Source organism: Balaenoptera borealis (genome assembly GCF_965194805.1).
Source record: "Balaenoptera borealis genome assembly, chromosome: 21".
NCBI lineage: Eukaryota > Metazoa > Chordata > Mammalia > Artiodactyla > Balaenopteridae > Balaenoptera > Balaenoptera borealis.
Genome location: NC_138880.1, coordinates 30374856 through 30393510, shown reverse-complemented (window position 1 = coordinate 30393510; position 18655 = coordinate 30374856). Strand labels below are relative to the sequence as shown.

The window sequence follows — 18655 nt, the reverse complement described above, 5'->3', positions numbered from 1 at the left end:
AACACACAGAAGTGTGATTTCCATGCAGCTAGATGGGAAGCCACGTTAGAAGGAGTCCTAGAGTGAAGGCACCATCAGTGTGTTCCCACATGTGTGTGCCATAAACAACGTCTTCGGGGAGTCCTTCTGTGGGAAGAAGAGGTGGGGTGTTGAGCCTGGTTGGAGGGAAGAGAAAATGCAGCACCTTTTCAGATTTAATGGATAAACCCCGTCCCATTGCCTCGTTTGTTCTGCATTCCTTCCCACCGCAGCTAGCCCCCATCCTACCAGGGCCAGAGCATCTCCCAGAGCAAACCCTTCACTCCATGTCTGCTTCGTGATGGTGAATAAAGCTGAAATGAACGAGTGTGATTAAGGAGGAGAAAGGCATATTTGAGGAACTGTGTCAATTTTACCGAGGCCACAAATGCCACAATCAGTTTTCTTACGCTTTCTGCCCTTCCAGTCACTTTGACGTGTACCCTAAGCCTCCTGGTCCATTTTCTGTTAACCTGTCTTGACAGCTAACAAAAATATTTATTTGCCTGTCAATCAGATGATTGTCGTTGAGTTTTCGCTGTCTACTTTCCATCGCTGGCATACCTGGCAACCTCCTTTCTGTAGGAACGTGCCGGCATCACTACTTACTTGTATAAACGAAACGAAGCAAAACGCCTGTGTCTCTCTCTGACTGTGTGCTTTAGAGCCGCCTGGAGAACGCCCCGTTTTCTGGAAATAGCTGCGTGCGTGGGTTTCTGCTGACAGCGGGATCTGAGTCGCTCCTGCGCCTTCGCGCTTTGTTCAGTGCCCTTGTGGAGCTTCGGGGAAAATTACTTTTAATTATCTCTGCCGCCTCCTTTAATAAGTAGCTCTGAGCAGTTTCCAAGGGCCTCCTCTCATCTTTCCGAGTGAGGCCACTCTTGCTTCTCCAAACACCTGAAAAGGACACAGTGAAGGCGACTTGGCAGGATCGCGTTTTAGTCTCAGCACCCGCGGGCGAGCCTGGAACTGCCAGGTTAAAGGTAGCAACTGCTTGAAACACAGCGCGGCCTATTTTGGGAATCTAGGCATTCCGCTGTTGTGATCATTACAATGGCAAATCCACCCTCTCCCCTCCCCCCAGATTACACGCTTCCCTGGGCTTATGGGGCAGAAAGGATTGCCACCCTCTTGGGTGCTGGGAGAGCATGTGAGTTATTTCCTTGCTTATTTTGGAGCCCATTTAAATTTTGTTATTGTTGTTGTTCTGAGAGAGAGTGATACAAGAGGGAGAAACTCTAGATGCAAATCATAGGAAAAAACCCAAAAAACAAAAACAGGTGCACCTTTGTGGGCCAGGAAAGCATACATTGGTTACCTAAAATTAGCAACTGATGTAACACTTTAAAATCCCACCTCCCAAAGGGATTCCAAAACCCTAGTTGGAATTGTACCTTGTATTTCATTTGCCAGGATAAGACTTGTGTGTTTGAGGGAAAATAACTGAGTTTATTTAATTCAATAAAGAGCTACTACACATCTGTACTTGTTGGGTAAACAATTTATTGAGAAATTCGACTCATTGGATTTGTTCTGCTTTAGCTTTGTCTTCTGTATCTAAACATGTCACTGGATATTTGAACAGACACTCATTTCTCCTTCCGTGTAAGGGAATGAGTAACCAACTCTCTCTTGTTAAGATCAACCTGGCCATTTTGCATATTGGCCACTGTCACCATCTTCCCCTGACTCCCCGGGGTTCCAGATCAGCAATTAGCCCTCTGTCTTCCCTCTGTCTTGTACTTTCTGTCCTTCCTTTCTTCCAGAATATCTATCTTTTTCTCTCTCTCACTTGCTCGCTCTATCCCTCCCTGAAAATATACTTATCCCCCTTACTCTAAAAATAAAAACAAAACAAGAACTAAGCTAGCAAACTAAAAACCAAAAAAAAAAGAAAGGCAAATAATATCTTGAGCTACCCACTCCAATAATTCTTCTGTATTGTTCTCTTCGTGGGATGCTAGTAATTTATTCCAAAGGTAGAGAGGCAACCAGAGCTATGGAAATGATTATTTTTTTCCTAAGCATGTTGTTGAGAATATTGTTTATCATAATACACAGTAATTTGGAAAAGAAGACTCATAGGAGAGAATTATTATTCTTAAATTGATAGGCTATGCTGTTTCTAAGTAATTGATTTTTCTTTCTGGTAAATGATCTTATGAAAACAGTATTTTTTCCCCTTGGTAACGGCTTAAAAGCACGGAACTCAGGGTGCAGCTCACCCATGGCAAGTATAAATCCATTAAATGGAGTTCACTGTTTTATTAGCCCCATTCTTGGCTTCATTTCATGATCTTACCTTTTCTCTGATTTATTTTGAAGACCAGAGTGAATATCAATAGATATTCATTTCCTTCCCCATGAAGTGACCGATTACTTCATAATCATGACTCAATCCTCAGCTGTTAAGTCCTTTAGGTCTTTTTGTTTCCATGATTCGTAAATTCTGGACTCTTTCCTTCTCTGCTCTTAGTTCTTGTACTAGTCTGCATGTTTTCTATCCCTAAATGATGCCCCTTTTTCCATCTCCTTATTTGTCCTGTCTGGTTCTTGTCTGCCTCATCCATTGTCATGTATTATCTGTTACTTAAATGTAAATAACTTCCTGGTGTTTATTCTCAGCCCCCAGCGCCCTTCTGTGGCTCATGTTGTACATGTCCAGCTGTCTTCCAGGTGTCTTCATTTCTGACCTGATGATCCTCACTTATTGGTTAACAGAACTCACCATCTCCTCTCCCCAACCTGTGCTTTGTGGTCTCTTCTGTTTCTGTTCATTTTGCTAACATTCTCCCGACATTGGACCTCAGAGCCCACTCTGACTTTGCACCAATTCCATCTTCCTGTTATTGACCTTCTCCCGACTCAGCTCTCTATTGTTTACTGACTTCCACAGGGACTGTGACATCTGGTCCCCTCCCTCAGGTGCACATTTCCAGCAGATTAACCACCAGGTACTCATACATCAGTGACAGTCCTGTGTTCATTCCCAGTGGCACATGGGAATGAACACAGCGCCAAAGTCAGGTAGCCTGGGTTGAGTCCTCACTCTGGTTCTCGCTAGCATAGCTAAGTCACTTTATCTCACAATGTTGCTTCAAATGTGGTCGTATAAGTCATGATGGGCTGGCTTATTATGCCTAGTGACCAATCCCGGTGCTTCTAACAACAGGATTTTATTTCTTTCTTACGTTCCATGTCCAACATGGAATGGTAGGGGACTATAATGGGAAAAGGGAGGACCGTGCTGTTTTGCAATGACAGTTAAATGCTGTGGCCCGGGAGCAACACAGGTAACTTCTGCTCAGTCTCACTGCCAAAGCAATACTATTGCCATGGCTAATTTCAAGTGGTGGGAGGGTAAATTGATGACCCATTACTCTCAGGCTTGGACTTGCAATTAGAAGGGATGCCTGCTATGTCTAAGCAGAAGCTACATGGGCCGTTGTAATTTATTTCCTCTTCCGTAAGACTGGCATTATTCAGATGGGATGTGCCCCTTTAGCTTTGAATAAAATGGTGTGGAACAGAATTGCTATTGACTTGGTGAAGAAATTGCAGTATTGCTGAGAAATAAACTTCTGTTATTCTAAGCTACAGAGATATAGGGATCATTTGTTACTGCAGCACAACCTAGCGAATGCTGACTAAGACAACTGTGAATAATACTTATAGAAATGGCTACTGTTCTGCAGCCACAGGGGGAATGTTATAATCTATATGGTTCCATAAACAATTTTGTAGCAGTTACCAGATTACTTGTTCCTAGTCAGGACCCTGATTATACAAATCCCCTGCTCAAATGTCATTTTCTTAGAGTAGTCATGTTCTTAGTCAATCTGTCAAGGAAATTTTTTTGGACTTCAACCATTTTAAAAAACTATGATTTATTAATCTCAGCCATTGGCTTTATGTGCAAATTCAACTGAGTGTCTAGTAGCCTCAGTTTCCTTCTTGTAATTTATTAATTTGTGATTTCCTTCTTTGTAATTCCTTCTCGTAATGTTCTTTCAGGATTTTTCCCTGAATAGAATTTCCAATCTGTATTATTTAAAGACCACCTTCTACTGATTTTCCCTTCTTGAAAATTTCCTCATCTGTCAGGTAAATGACACCTCTCTTCCTCCAATTTTTATAACATGATAACAACATCAGCTAGCATATTATTTTCTTATTACATAACTTATGAATATGTTTTATCTATTTGGGAGAGACTCTGTCTGAGAATCTCGATAGAGCGTTGAAAAAGCTAAGGATGCTTCTTAGATATTGAATGGAGGAACACCTCTATGCCCGATGTCGTATTAGGTTCTAAAACAGGCAGAGTCTACAAAAAAAACTTTCAAAAATAAACAACATTTCATTTCTATCGAAAAACTTTGCTTATTAAAAAAGAGCCTTACACAGACCACAGAATTCATAATCAGAGTTTGTTAGTATCAAATATAGAGTCTACGTGGAAAGATCAAGTAAGTGAACGATCATGACAGAGTTATTTAGCTAAGGATTGATGTGAAAAAGGGACTCTGGCAACCTGAGCTTTAGTTCAAACTTTTATTGCCTATCTCTTTAGAGCAGACATATATTCATCCTTGTTTTTAAAATACATTTTCTCCCCTTGGAGATTCCTTGCAAGTCATTAACTCACGTACCAACCATCCCTTTTCTGAGCCTTTTCATCCTTGCAAAGACAAATATACTTCTATTTCTTATTATCTGTGTCTCACTACTCCTCTTCAAGGGTCCCTGTATCTGTACTGACTTAATTAGCAGTCTCCTGTATCAAAGGCAGAAACTTGGTCTTTTATAAGCCCTGGGACTTCAGGGGTATATTGGCTCTGTTCACTCAGAAGTTCTCAACTTATTGGTCAGTTGGTATTCAGGCTGTCATTAGCATCAGGTATTCATGATTCAAATAATTTGTTCCAGATGGCAGGAGAGGAAAGCCCAGGCGTTGGCTTATAATTAAATCCAACTTTCAGAGTTTAGGTCCGAGATAGGAAAAGGCAACCCACATTCTATAAAGGAGAAGCACACTGTAGTTTTCAAAATATCATACATCCATCTGTCAATACATAGAGAGCACACATGCATGAGACTACACACACACACACACACACACACACACACACACACAGACACACACAGACATACACTTATCAATGGGAGGAATCAAGAAGATGTATAGAAAAGACATTGAGTATTCGGGGTCTTTTGTGTTTCCATACAAATTGTAAAATTTTTTGTTCTAGTTCTGTGAAAAATGCCATTGGTAATTTGATAGGGATTGTATTGAATCTGTAGATTGCCTTGGGTAGTATAGTCATTTTCACAATGTTGATTCTTCCAATCCAAGGACATGGTATATCTCTCCATCTGTTTGTATCATCTTTGCTTTCTTTCATCCGTGTCTTATACTTTTCTGCATACAGATCTTTTGCCTCCTTAGGTAGGTTTATTCCTAGGTATTTTATTCTTTTTGTTGCAGTGGTAAATGGAAGTGTTTCCTTAATTTCTCTTTCTGATTTTTCATTGTAAGTGTATAGGAATGCAAGAGATTTCTGTGCATTAATTTTGTGTCCTGCTACTTTATCAAATTCATTGATTAGCTCCAGTAGCTTTCTGCTGGGATCCTTAGGACTTTCTATGTATAGTATCATGTCATCTGCAAGCAGTGGCAGTTTTACTTCTTTTTTCAAGTTTGGGTTCCTTTTATTTCTTTTTCTTCTCTGATTGCTGTGGCTAAAACTTCCAAAACTATGTTGAATATAGTGGTGAGAGTGGGCACCCTGGTCTTGTTTCTGATCTTAGAGGAAATGCTTTCAGTTTTTCACCATTGAGAATGATGTTGGCTGTGGGTTTGTCATAAATGGCTTTTATTATGTTGAGGTAGGTTCTTTCTATGCCCACTATCTGGAGAGTTTTTATCATAAATGGGTGTTGAATTTTGTCAAAAGCTTTTTCTGCATCTGTTGAGGTGATCATATGGTTTTTATCCTTCAATTTGTTAATATGGTTTATCACATTGATTGATTTGTGTATATTGAAGAATCCTTGCATTCCTGGGATAAACCCCACTTGATCATGGTGTATGATCCTTTTAATGTGCTGTTGGATTCTGTTTGCTAGTATTCTGTTGAGGATTTTTGCATCTCTGTTAATCAATGATATTGGCCTGTAATTTTCTTTTCTTGTGACATCTTTGTCTGGTTTTGGTATCAGGGTGATGGTGGCCTCGAGCTGGAAGAGTCAGGCTCCCTGACTTCAGATTATACTACAAAGCTACAGTGATCAAGACAGCATGGTGCTGGCACAAAAGCAGAAATATAGATCAATGGAACAGGATAGAAAGGCCAGAGATAAATCCGAACACATTTGGTCATCTTATCTTTGACAAAGGAGGCAAGGATGTACAATGGAGAAAAGACAGTCTCTTCAATAAGTGGTGCTGGGAAAACTGGACAGCTACATATAAAAGAATGAAATTAGAACACTTCCTAACACCATACACAAAAATAGACTCAAAATGAATTAAAGACCTACAGGAAGGCCAGACACTAGAAAACTCTTAGGGGAAAACATAGGCAGCACACTCTATGACATAAATCACAGCCAGATCCGTTTGAACCCACCTCCTAGAGTAATGGAAATAAAAACAAAAATAAACAAATGGGACCTAATGAAACTTAAAAGCTTTTGCACAGCAAAGGAAACCATAAACAAGACAAAAAGACAACCCTCAGAATGGAAGAAAATATTTGCAAATGAAGCAACTGACAAAGAATTAATCTCCAAAATATACAAGCAGCTCATGCAGCTCAATATCAAAAAAACAACCCAATCCAAAAATGGGCAGAAGACCTAAATAGACATTTCTCCAAAGAAGACATACAGATTACCAACCAGCACATGAAAAGATGCTCAACATCACTAATCGTTAGAGAAATGCAAATTAAAACCACAATGAGGTATCACCTCACACCAGTCAGAATGGCCATCATCAAAAAGTCTAGGAACAGTAAATGCTGGAGAGGGTGTAGAGAAAAGGGAACCCTCCTGCACTGTTGGTGGAAACGTAAATTGATACAGCCACTATGGAGAATAGTATGGAGGTTCCTTAAAAAAACTAAAAATAGAACTACCATATGACCCAGTAATCCCACTACTGGCCATATACCCTGAGAAAACTATAATGCAAAAAGACACATGCACTCCAATGTTCATTGCAGCAGTACTTACAATATCCAGGTCATGGAAGCAACCTAAATGTCCATCAACCGATGAATGGATAAAGAAGATGTGGCAATTACTGAGCCTGCGATCTAGAGCCTGCAAGCCACAACTACTGAGCCGTGTGCCACAACTAGCCCGCACTCCTAGATCCCGTGCTCGGCAACAAGAGAAGCCACCACGATGAGAAGCCCGTGCACTGCAACAAAGAGTAGCCCCCTCTTGCTGCAACTAGAGAAAGCCCGCGTGCAGCAACGAGGACCAAACGCAGCCAAATAAATAAATAAAAAGATGTGGCACGTATATACAATGGAATATTATTCAGCCATAAAAAGGAATGAAATTGAGTTATTTTTAATGAGGTGGACCGACCTAGAGTCTGTCATACAGAGTGAAGTAAGTCAAAAAGAGAAAAACAAATACCGTCTGCTAATGCATATATATATGGAATCTAAAAAAATGGTACTGATGAACCTAGTGGCAGGGCAGCAATAAAGATGCAGATGTAGAGAACAGACTTGAGGACAGAATGGGGGAAGGGGAAGCTGGGACAAAGTGAGAGAGTGGCATGGACATATATACACTGCCAAATGTAAAATGGATGGCTAGACAGAAGCTGCTGCATAGCACAGGGAGATCAGCTCGGTGCTTTGTGACAACCTAGAGGGGTGGGATAGGGAGGGTGGGAGGGAGACGCAAGAGGGAGGGGATATGGGGACATGTGTATACATATAGCTGATTCACTTTGTTGTACAGCAGAAACTAACACACTATTGTAAAGCAATTGTACTCCAATAAAGATATAAAAAAAAAGACATTGAGTAGTTACATTGTTATGGGCACAAAGCCACCATTTAGGAAATAGAAAGTCATATGCACTATAATGATGACTAGGTACATGGGCCAGACAAGCAAATCATTTTGCATAAGACAGAAAGAAAAATCCACTAACAAAGTTAAAGACTTTAACACTCCTCTCTCAGTGATTAAACATGGAGATGAAAAGCAGTTATACAGCTTTGAATAGCACTACCACGACTACTCGACTTACTAGGTACGAATTCTTTTCAAATACACGTAAAATATATACCAATATAGAACATATGCTGGGCAGTATAACCAATCTCAATAAATTTCAAAAGCTTGAAATCATACACTGACCACAATAGAGTTAAATGGGAAATCATAACAAGTAAGATGTTTTAGTTTGCTAGGGCTGCCACTACAAAGTACCACAGACTGAATGACTTAAACAACAAGTTTATGTGCTCCCAGCCCTGGAGGCTAGAAGTCCAAGATCGAAGGTGTCACCAGGGCTGGTTTCTGCTGAGGCCTCTCTCCTTGGCTTGAGGGTGATGTCTTCTCCCTGTGTCTTCACATGGTCTTCCCTTGCTGCCTGTTGGTGTCCAATTCCCCTCTTTTTAAAGGGACTCTGTCACATTGGATTAGGGCCCACCTTAATGAGCTCATTTTTACTTAATCACCTCCTTAAAAATCCGTCATACTAAGAGTGATATTCATAGCTTCAAATGCTTAGATGAGAAAACAACAAGAGTTCAAAGTAAAAAGTCTGACATACCACCTGAAAAAATTAAGATAAAAACAAAATAAGCCCAAAGTAAGTAGATGAAAGGAAATAATAAATGTATAAAAAAAATAAAATAGCAAATAGATAAATAATTTGAAGAATCAAAAAAGTCAAAAAAAAAAAGTCACAAGTTGGCTTCTTAAAAAGATTAATAAAACTGACAAAACTCTAGCAAGACTAGTCAAGAGAAAATGAGAGCAAAGGAAAAAGGCAGCAATGCAGTTTAATGGGGAAAGAAGAGACTATTTAACAAATGTTGCTGGAAAAATTGAATACACATATGGAAAAAATCCACCAATTGGACCTTTAGGTTGTTTTCATATCTTGGTTATTGTGGATAATGCTCCACTGAACATGGGAGTGCAGATATTTCTTTGAGATCTTGATTTCATTTGTTTTGGATATATACCCAGAGGTGACATTGCTGAATCATGTGGTAGTTCTATTTTTAAATTTTTGAGGAATCTCCATACTGTTTTCTGTTGTGGCTGCATCCATTTACATTCCCACCAGTAATGCATAAGAGTTCCCTTTTCTCTACATCCTTGCCAACACTTGTTATTTCTTGTCTTTTTTCACAGTAGCTATTCTAACAGGGGTGAGGTGATATCTCATTGTGGTTTTGATTTGCATTTCCCTGATGAATAGTGATATTGAGAACCTTTTATGTACCTGTTGGCCATCTATATGTCATCTTTGGAAAAATATTCACTCAGATCCTCTGCCCATTCTTTAATCCAGTTGTTTGGAGTATTTTTCTATTGAGCTATGTGAGTTCTTTGTATATTTTGGATATATTAACCCCTTAACAGATACATGATTTGCACATATTTTCTCCCATTCTACAGGTTGCCTTTTCATGTTGTTGATGGTTTCCTTTGCTATGCAGAACCTTTTTAGTTGGATGTAGTCTGGCTGGTCTATTTTTGCTTTTGTTGCCTTTGCTTTTGGTGTCAAATCCAAAAAATCATCACTAAGAGCCATGTCCAGGAGCTACCATCTATGTTTCCTTCTAGGAGTTTTATGATTTCAGGTTTTGTGTTCAAGTCTTCAATCCATTTTGAGTTAATTTTTGTGTATGGTGTAAGGTAGTGGCCCAGTTTCATTCTTTTGCATCTGGCTGTCCAGTTTCTCCAGCACCACTGTTTGAAGAGATTGTCCTTTCTCCATTGTATACTCTTGGCTCCTTTGTCATACATTAGTTGATCGTATATGTGTGGGTTTATGTCTGGGCTACATTTGTTCTTTTTTCTCCACGTGGCTTCTGTCTTTCTCCTGAAGTGAAATCCTTTCACTTTTAGGAACTACAGGAAGTCTCTCCATCGTTTGGGATACACTCTGGATGCCTTCACAGCCTTTATTCCAAGCTTTTCTAGCTCTTCATGGATCTCTTCTTTCCTTAAAATTAGAAACTCCATCCAGTTGGCTTCCCCAGCCGGCAGACAACTCTCAGACAGTGGTTTGCTCTCAGGAACTGTACTGGGGAGCGTGCTTGGGTTAAACCTGTGCAGAAAGGAAGGGGGCAGGCTTGGGCAGGAGGAGAAGCTCCACTGGGATACAGAGGCAGGAAGACCTCAGCCCATCCCACAGGGACCTCTCTCCAGCCTCAGGCAAGCCCCAGAGATGCTCAGCTGACACTGCCAGCAACTGGGGAGGGTCTGAAAGGGACCTGGGTGGGTCTTCACAGTGTCCTGGGCAACCAGAATTATAGCTGAGCTACAGTGAGAGGTGACCTAGCAATCTGGAAACAAAGGCAGACTGGAGCAGAGCTGTCTGGCTTCGTTTCCGTGATTTCTTTCCCCCTTTGCCCTCGAAAATCCTTCCCAAGTGACTTTACCTGAAGCCCTTGTATTTGACTCTCCGGACCCATCTCTGGTACCTCTTCCTTGGAGACACCATTCTTGACCAGGTGCACTCATTAAGCTGAAAGAGAAGCAGGTTCTCCACTTCCTCTTCAGGGCATCAATCACATTGTAATGTAAAATGATGTTTTCTAGTCTGTCTCCCCATTAAACTGTCAGGTCTCCTTTAAATGAGGGGGCTTGAGAATATACTGCTCATCTATGTATTCCCAGCACCAAATCCAGTGCTGGCTGTAGAGCAGAATACCTGCCGACCACCTACCTGCATGGCAGAAAGTTCTGGAAAGAACGCAGAGGGGGTTGTTCCGATATAGGAGTGGAGAGAGATCTGGAAAGGAAAAGAATGGGAGAATCCGTCCAGTCTCTACGTTATTTTTGAGGTCTGAAGCTAGATCATGATGATTACTAAGTAGAACTGGGAAGAAGAAATTGGTTTCTAGAGAACACAGCAAAGGCTGGGAAGAGCCACCTTAGGGAACGGAAAACAGAGCCAATTAAGGGCTGGAGGAATAAGACTGAAACTCAACTCAATAAAAATTAAAAAGAAAAACCACCAATGTGTAGGGATGTGACTCAGGAGGTTTATGTGATTTTCTCTAGTGCTTGAATAGAAATAATTGGAAGAAAATAGTTGACGGTGTCTGAGATTGGGGCAGGCAGAAGTGGTACAGCAGGAGTTCAAAAGAGAACAGAATTCAAGTGTCCTAGTGAAAATGGAGTGGAAATAATTTATCCAACTAAAGTCCCACTATTTTAAAATATTTCAATCTAATGGTAACTTTGAATGGAAACTTACCTTTCTACTTGGGGGAAAATTGAAAAACCTTCAAAGATTTACTTAAAAGATAGCCTTTTAATAACAGCAGAGTGATGTTTAAAAAAACTTCTCTGTTCTTTAATTAACCTTTAATTGAACCCCCATAAAATATTTTTGTTTACATAAGTGCTGACTTAGAACAAAATTGGAGAAATCAGAGTAGTATACAATAAGCTAAACTTATAAGCATTTTGTGTCTTGTTGAGAGGGATTCTTTGAAAGAATGATTAAAACAAATACGTAAACATAATTTGAATTATGGACACAAAATGTAAAGGAGACCGTGTTTGTATTTGCTTTAGAAGCTGAGTTCCAAGGCAAGCAGAAATACCCATTCCTGACACCGCAGTGAGTACGGTGTAGAACTTTAAAGCCTCTGAGATCTTACGAGACCTGGGAATTTCTAGGATCTGAATGTGATGGGAAAAAAGTATGATTCCAGTTATGACCTCAGCCCTGTAGGGAGGATGTGAAAGTTTGCCCTAGGAATCCGGAATCTGGAGTAATGGCAGAGCTACAGAAACCACTATAAACAGTGGACAAAATGCAGAGTAGATGTAGTAGAAGGTTGTGTTTACCTGAAGGGCTGAAGGAATGTCATTTTCTGCCAACATATCCAAGACCCAAGAACTCTGTTGCCCCAGTCCTGAGATTTATGTGGCTCCTGCTGTGTTTGTTTTGTTCTCTGGTGTCCGTAGCATATACTGTACATAACAGCCTGACATGGTTGTCACAGAAATTTCATTTACTATTTACTCTTCAACTCTATAGAATTTATTGAGGTTTTCTTTTGTCCTAAGATAGGGTCTTTTTTTTTTTTGGTAGATATTTCATGTGTATTTGGGAGATCTATTCTGTTATCTGAGAACAAAGTGAGATATATATTCATAAAATCTACTGAATTGATTAGATAATTCACGCTGCCTCTGTTCTTACTTATTTTTAGTTATTTTGTCCTGTCTTGGATTGAAAATGGCGTGTTAGCCATCTTTAATTTGTGTCTTTCCATCTATTTCTTGTTGTGTCTCCTTGAGTTTCTATTTAATGGTAGTGGCTTCTGTAATATTTAGTGCATAGGTATTTATCAATATCGCATCTTTATTTTGAATTGGGGTCTTTTACGTACGGTATCCTCATTTTTCTTTATTTTTCCACTCATTTAAAGCTTTTTAGCCTGAATTCTACCTTGTCTTTTGCAACTGTTTCCTTATTGTTTGCATTTGCTCTGTAATATCTGTGCCCATCCTTTTATTTTCAGTTTTTCCAGTTCACTTTACTTTTGGGTGTGTCTCTTCTCTGCAGACTACTCTCAAATACGTTTTTTAATAGTTGACTTATGCTCATTTACATTTATAAATTATATATATTAAACTGAAGTATAGTTAATTTACAATGTTATATTAGTTTCAGGTATACAACAGTGATATGAATTTTATATTTTTGTTACACTTACTGTAGATTTTTATTATGTTCACTGTGTTCCTTTCTCTATGTGCTCTTATTTATTTATTTGTATTACTTATTATATTTAGCAAGTTGTGCATTTTTGCTTTAGTCATTACCTTCATAATAATACCTTAATAATGACCTGAGTATTTTTTTCCCAGCTCAAACATCTGCTATGTGCTTTATCAAATTTAAATGATGTCTTATCGATACTTCTATGATCATTGATGAGCTTAATGTGTCTTCTCCTTCCCTTTTGTTTTAGTTATTTTGACATTGTCAGCCATACTCCCCTCTTGCCCACTTTTGATTTACTTCTACATCTACATTAAATATGGTCGGGGCTCAGCACTGGTCTTTGTTCCATTCCCCCCAGTTATGCCTTGATTATATGAAGCTCACTGTCTCCTAGATGCCCTGGGAAGAGATCTTGAGTGCAGTATTCCCTGAATTCTAACTTTTGAAAGCATTTTCCATAGATTCATACTTAAAGGATAACTTGATTAAATGTAATAGTTGGCCTTTTCTTTTATTGAATTTATTTAAAGTGTTGCTTTTCTTGTACCTTCCTTTCTATGTTGCTTTCAATAAGTCTGATGCCAACTTGATTTTATTTCCTTTGTAAGTAACTTACTTGTTTTGCCTGGGAGCTTAGAAAGTGTTTCTTTATAGTCAAATAAACACACTTAGGTTATATCTTGGAATTGACCATTCTAAGTCAATTTCCCAGATACTCAGTAGACCCTTTCAGTATGCAAATTCATGTATTCTTTAACTTTTGACAAGTTTTATTGGATGAGAGTTTTAAAGAATCTGTTATACTGTTTTGTGTATTCACAGTGTGAGCACTCTAATTATAATTTTATTGTACCTTCTATCAACTTCCTCCTTGATCCTTTATATATATATTTCTTTATGTCATGTTTCTTTTATGGTCTGTTTGCATTCCTTTCTCTTTGGGGAATTGGTAACTTACTCTTTATTTTGAAGGTGTCATTTTTTCCCCCTTTGATTTCTTTCCTGAGTTCAGGTGACTCTCAATTCATATCTCACTGTGTTTGTCCATCTCTGTCTAAGGTTTTAAAGTTGTGATTGAAAGTTTGTGTGTGTGTTTTTTTCATATCTACGAATAGTTGCTTACAGATACCTTAAGGCTAGGATAATTTGTAAATGTGTTCCTCTGATTTATTTTGGGAAGGTTTTTCATCAGGGTCAGCTTCTTTTAATGCCTGCTCTTAATAGATTTGCATGGCAGCTGGGTATTTTTTTCCCCTGTAATTTGAAATGTTTTGTAATGTTTTATGTATCCATGAACCAGGTGTGGGTGAAGATTTTGGATTCTAATTGGTTCAACTTTGTTCTCTTTTGTTTCTGGAGGATCCTATCGGTCTCTGGTTTCCTTTTTCATGTTCACAGTAAGCCTCGATGGATTACTGTCCTTCCAAGTCATGATACTGTCACCTAGCAGTTGTGTCTTTCTAAGACTGCCACCTCTTGTTCTGCACGTTTCCCAACCCCTTCCCGTGTTCAGAGTAGCGACTTCTCTGCTCCACCAGGTCGCAGACCTATTCTTAGTATTTTGCAGTGTAAGAGCCATTCTTTCTAAAAGTGGTTTCACTTCTCTTCCCCCACTAGGGCCCAGGTGTTGATACACATGTTTTTATGGAGAATTTAGTAATGCATGGACAGTCTTGTAGATGTTTCCTGGTACCTATGCAAAATCCTCTCTAGATTATATACCAGGGGATACTGGTTATTGTGAGGAAAACTAAAAGATCAAGAAAGAACTTTCACCAAAAATAATACATTAATGAGTATTTATAAATTGTGCCAAAGCATGTCACAAGGAACTTTAAAAAGCTACTAAAATTTAAAAAATAGAATTTCTACATTTATGAAGTAAGAACACAAGGTAAGAATGCAAGATTTCAGGGAAGAGATGGCAAAACTATGAGAAGAGATAAAATGTTAGCTGGCAGAGATCAGGAAATAAGTGGTAAGAAAAAAATCAGAAACAAAAGCAATACAGGCTTTTTTGGAAAGAAGGTAAAGAAAAGCAGATATTGCTGGATACACATAAAGGATAAAGGGGACTTACTTGTAGGATCAAATTCTTATTCATAAAAGAAAAAATACACTTAGATAGACCTACATATCTATCTATACATAAACACAGACATATACATATAAACATAGTGCCCTGATGAAACAGACTACATGGTCATTTTCTAAGTGTATAAAATACAAAGCTTAAAATAATTATATAACTGATATAATACCAACATACAAATGCAAATGAAGAGAGATCAAAAACCCTGTCTATGAGGTTATATGAGATACTTTTAACAGAATGACTCAAAAAGAATGAAAAGTGTAGATGGGCAAACACATGCCAGGCAAATACAAATAAATGAATAGGTAGACTAAGGTAGGCAGATAGATGCTGGACAGATAGGTGGGTAGGTAGGGGGGACGAGAGAGAGAGAGAGAGAGAGATAATAAAGTAACCTAGTAGAAGTCATAATCTTATAATCAAAGTACTTTTAGGCTAAAGACCACTGTTTAAGACAAAGAAACGCTCTAAAATGTTGAAGAACACGATATATTCACAATCAAAATATAATACTTATGGTTTTCTGAGCACCAACTATCATAGCTTAAATCTTTATAAAGCAAAAACTGAGATTTATAAAAGTAGAAATAAATACACAATAATTACAAGAGACATTGTTTTACTTCTTTCATTTCATAAGACATCAAGAAATGGAAGACCTTAATAGCATAGTTAGATCAAATTGTATTCTTAATGCTAAAAATGGATACACCTTGGTTTCAAATGTTCAATATTTATTTACAAAACCTGATCACAAAAAACTCAATATTTCTAAACAGTAGCTAAACTCCTTTATTAAAAGAGAGTTGGGGGGCTTCCCTGGTGGCGCAGTGGTTGAGAGTCTGCCTGCCAGTGCAGGGGACACGGGTTCGAGCCCTGGTCTGGGAAGATCCCACATGCCGCGGAGCAACTACGCCCGTGAGCCACAACTACTGAGCCTGCGCGTCTGGAGCCCGTGCTCTGCAACAAGAGAGGCCGCGATAGTGAGAGGTCCACGCACCGCGATGAAGAGTGGCCCCCACTTGCCGCAACTAGAGAAAGCCCTGGCAAAGAAACGAAGATCCAACACAACCAAAAATAAATAAATAAATTAAAACATCACCCTTGTGTCTGCTACTGAAAAATGACAGTAGCTCAAGATTAAAAAAAAAAAAAAAAAGAGAGAGTTGGGGGAGTCTTTTAATTCCATGTAATTTGGAGCTATCTGTTCCTTATGTGTTGAATTCATCTGCAAGGCCATCAGACACTGTGTGGGAAGTTTTATATAATTACTGATACAATTTTGTCAATGACTGTAACATTATTCAAACATCTTCTTTCTTCTTGAGTCAGCACTCCTGCGATTCTAATTTTTCCAATGTCCAGTAGGGAGGAGATGCCCTTGTATTATTCAACTGTGCAAAAATCCACACTGACATTTTCTCAGCAGAACCAGAAATTTGGCTGCACTAGAGCAGAAATGAACTCTTGAAATACATTCATCAATTCAAGTATCAGAAGAGTCTTGTTATGTAAATATATCAAATTAAATTCTTCTAGAAAGGTAGGGCTTATACTTTCACAATGTTTCAAGTTTGCAGACAGGGTTATTGTTAACTTCCTGTTAAAATTTTCTTCTGAGAAAATCTGCCCTTTTGTTTATGAGCCATATTTTATCTGCTGTATTTTAAATGTACAGTGTCTTTCCATAATTGACACATATGTCTTCTGTGATATGCAATTTAGTAGAAAGAATAGCTAAGTAGCCGATTTTATGAAAAAATTATTATGTGGTCAGATACTGGACATAGTCCTACACAAAACTACCCTGGGAAGTTGCAATGAATAGACACACATGTAAAGATGTCTGAACAACGCAGTTTAGCTTGTGATAAGAACAGATGAATCATTCAAATAATAGATGCTAAGTTGAGAGCAAGGGAGTATAAATCATTTCTGGAGCATTTGGGAAAGACTTCAAAGCAAAAGTAAGATCTAAGTAGAATTGGAAGAAATATTATGATAAGTGAAGAAAGTCGTCCTTGATTCTGTTTTAGGTTTCCAGGAGCCCTTTGTGGTTTGCAAAGAAAATGTTCAGAAACGGGATCCAGTTTCCTTTCATGAAAAAGGGTTTCCCTGAGATAAACGTGAGAGGTTTTGTTGAAACAACTCCTGAAAATGTGACTATGAGGAAACCAGAGAGAACTGTACAGGGAAGGGGCATTTCTCATGAGCCTGTGTTGGGGAAGGGAGACCACTCAGAAGTCTGGAAGGCAGGGCTCCTAGTAAGTGTCCCACAGCCAAAGAGACATGAACACTCCTCAGTGTCAGGGGCTGACGCCTGCCCTCTTTTCTCCCCCAGGTCTGTGAAACAAGCTGTTAAATCTTTCAGGGGGGAAGATTCCCAGCACCAAGTCCCTAGAAAACAGGCACTTGTTGGGTTTTGGAAGAACACCTACTAAGGATCTAGTAGGGTGACCTGTGTGAGTGACGGGTAGACATTTTAAGAAAGTAAAAACCACCAAAATGGAAGAAAAGAAGGAGAGAGGGATTCTACCTAGAAACAGGTCATCTGTTAAAACCATCTGAGGAATTGGGCCACTGATTTGCATATATTAAGATGATACTCCCCAAATTGCCTCCCCTCTAGATTTTTAGTAATATTTCTATATCAGAGTATCCTTCAGGCATGAAATTTTATTCATTTGTCTCACTAGAGATAACACATTTCTTGAGGCCAATATTATTCTCTTCCTTTTTAATAATATTGAACAATTCTGATCTTTATATTAACTGGTTTTTTCATTTAACATTTTCTTATAAAATCTTGTTTACTTTCCTTTTGCAGATGGTATCAAAAGGCTTTTCTAATTGAAACAGTGTGAAAATAGCTGAACTCCAATAAAATGAACAAATGTTTCTATGTTAACCCTCTCTTAAAATGCTATAAAGTGGCAGAAAACAGAAAACGTTCTCACCCACTGTCCATTACAACTAATAGGGAATAAGGAACCAAGAGTGAATTTTCTTGATTTCTTTAGGGAGTTTTAGAGGAAGAAAAGTTCTTGAAGCATAAAAATAGATAAGTACATGCAGTACTCTGAAATAAGAATCTTGGTTTGTTTTTTTTTTTTTAACTTTATGTGACTGAAAAATCATATGATGATACTATAACAATTTATTTCTATTGATGCCGAAGGTATGGGAAGGTACCGGGATAGGAGATAAGACAAATCTAAGAGAGCTTTAAAATTCCAGGGACACTAAATAATGAATGTAAGAACTGGAGCAACCTATTATTACGTAGAGCAGAGTCTGGCAGGAGCGCTTTGGAGAAAGTCCCATGAAAATCACTCCTAGTCTTCGTCTTATCAAGGAGAATCTAAGAAAGGTGTCTTGGTCTATAAAAAGTTTAACATTGCATTTTCCAGCATAATTTATAATTCACTCCTTTAAAAAATACTTTATATTTTTAGAGCAGTTTTAGGTTCACAGCAAAATTGAGAGGAAGGTACAGAGATTTCCCAGATCCCTCCTTCCCCCACCCACGCACAGCCCCCCCGTTATCAACATCCCCACCAGAAGGTACATTTATTGCAATT

General features: G+C 38.7%; 1 long non-coding RNA gene across 1 annotated transcript; it reads left to right on the top strand.

The window, feature by feature from the left end:
• Positions 1 to 4611: 4611 nt before the first annotated feature.
• LOC309619794 lies at positions 4612 to 18023 on the top strand. The gene is made up of 2 exons (XR_014239238.1): positions 4612 to 15879; positions 16239 to 18023. It is a non-coding gene; the product is annotated as an uncharacterized lncRNA (long non-coding RNA).
• The last annotated feature ends 632 nt before the right edge of the window (positions 18024 to 18655 follow it).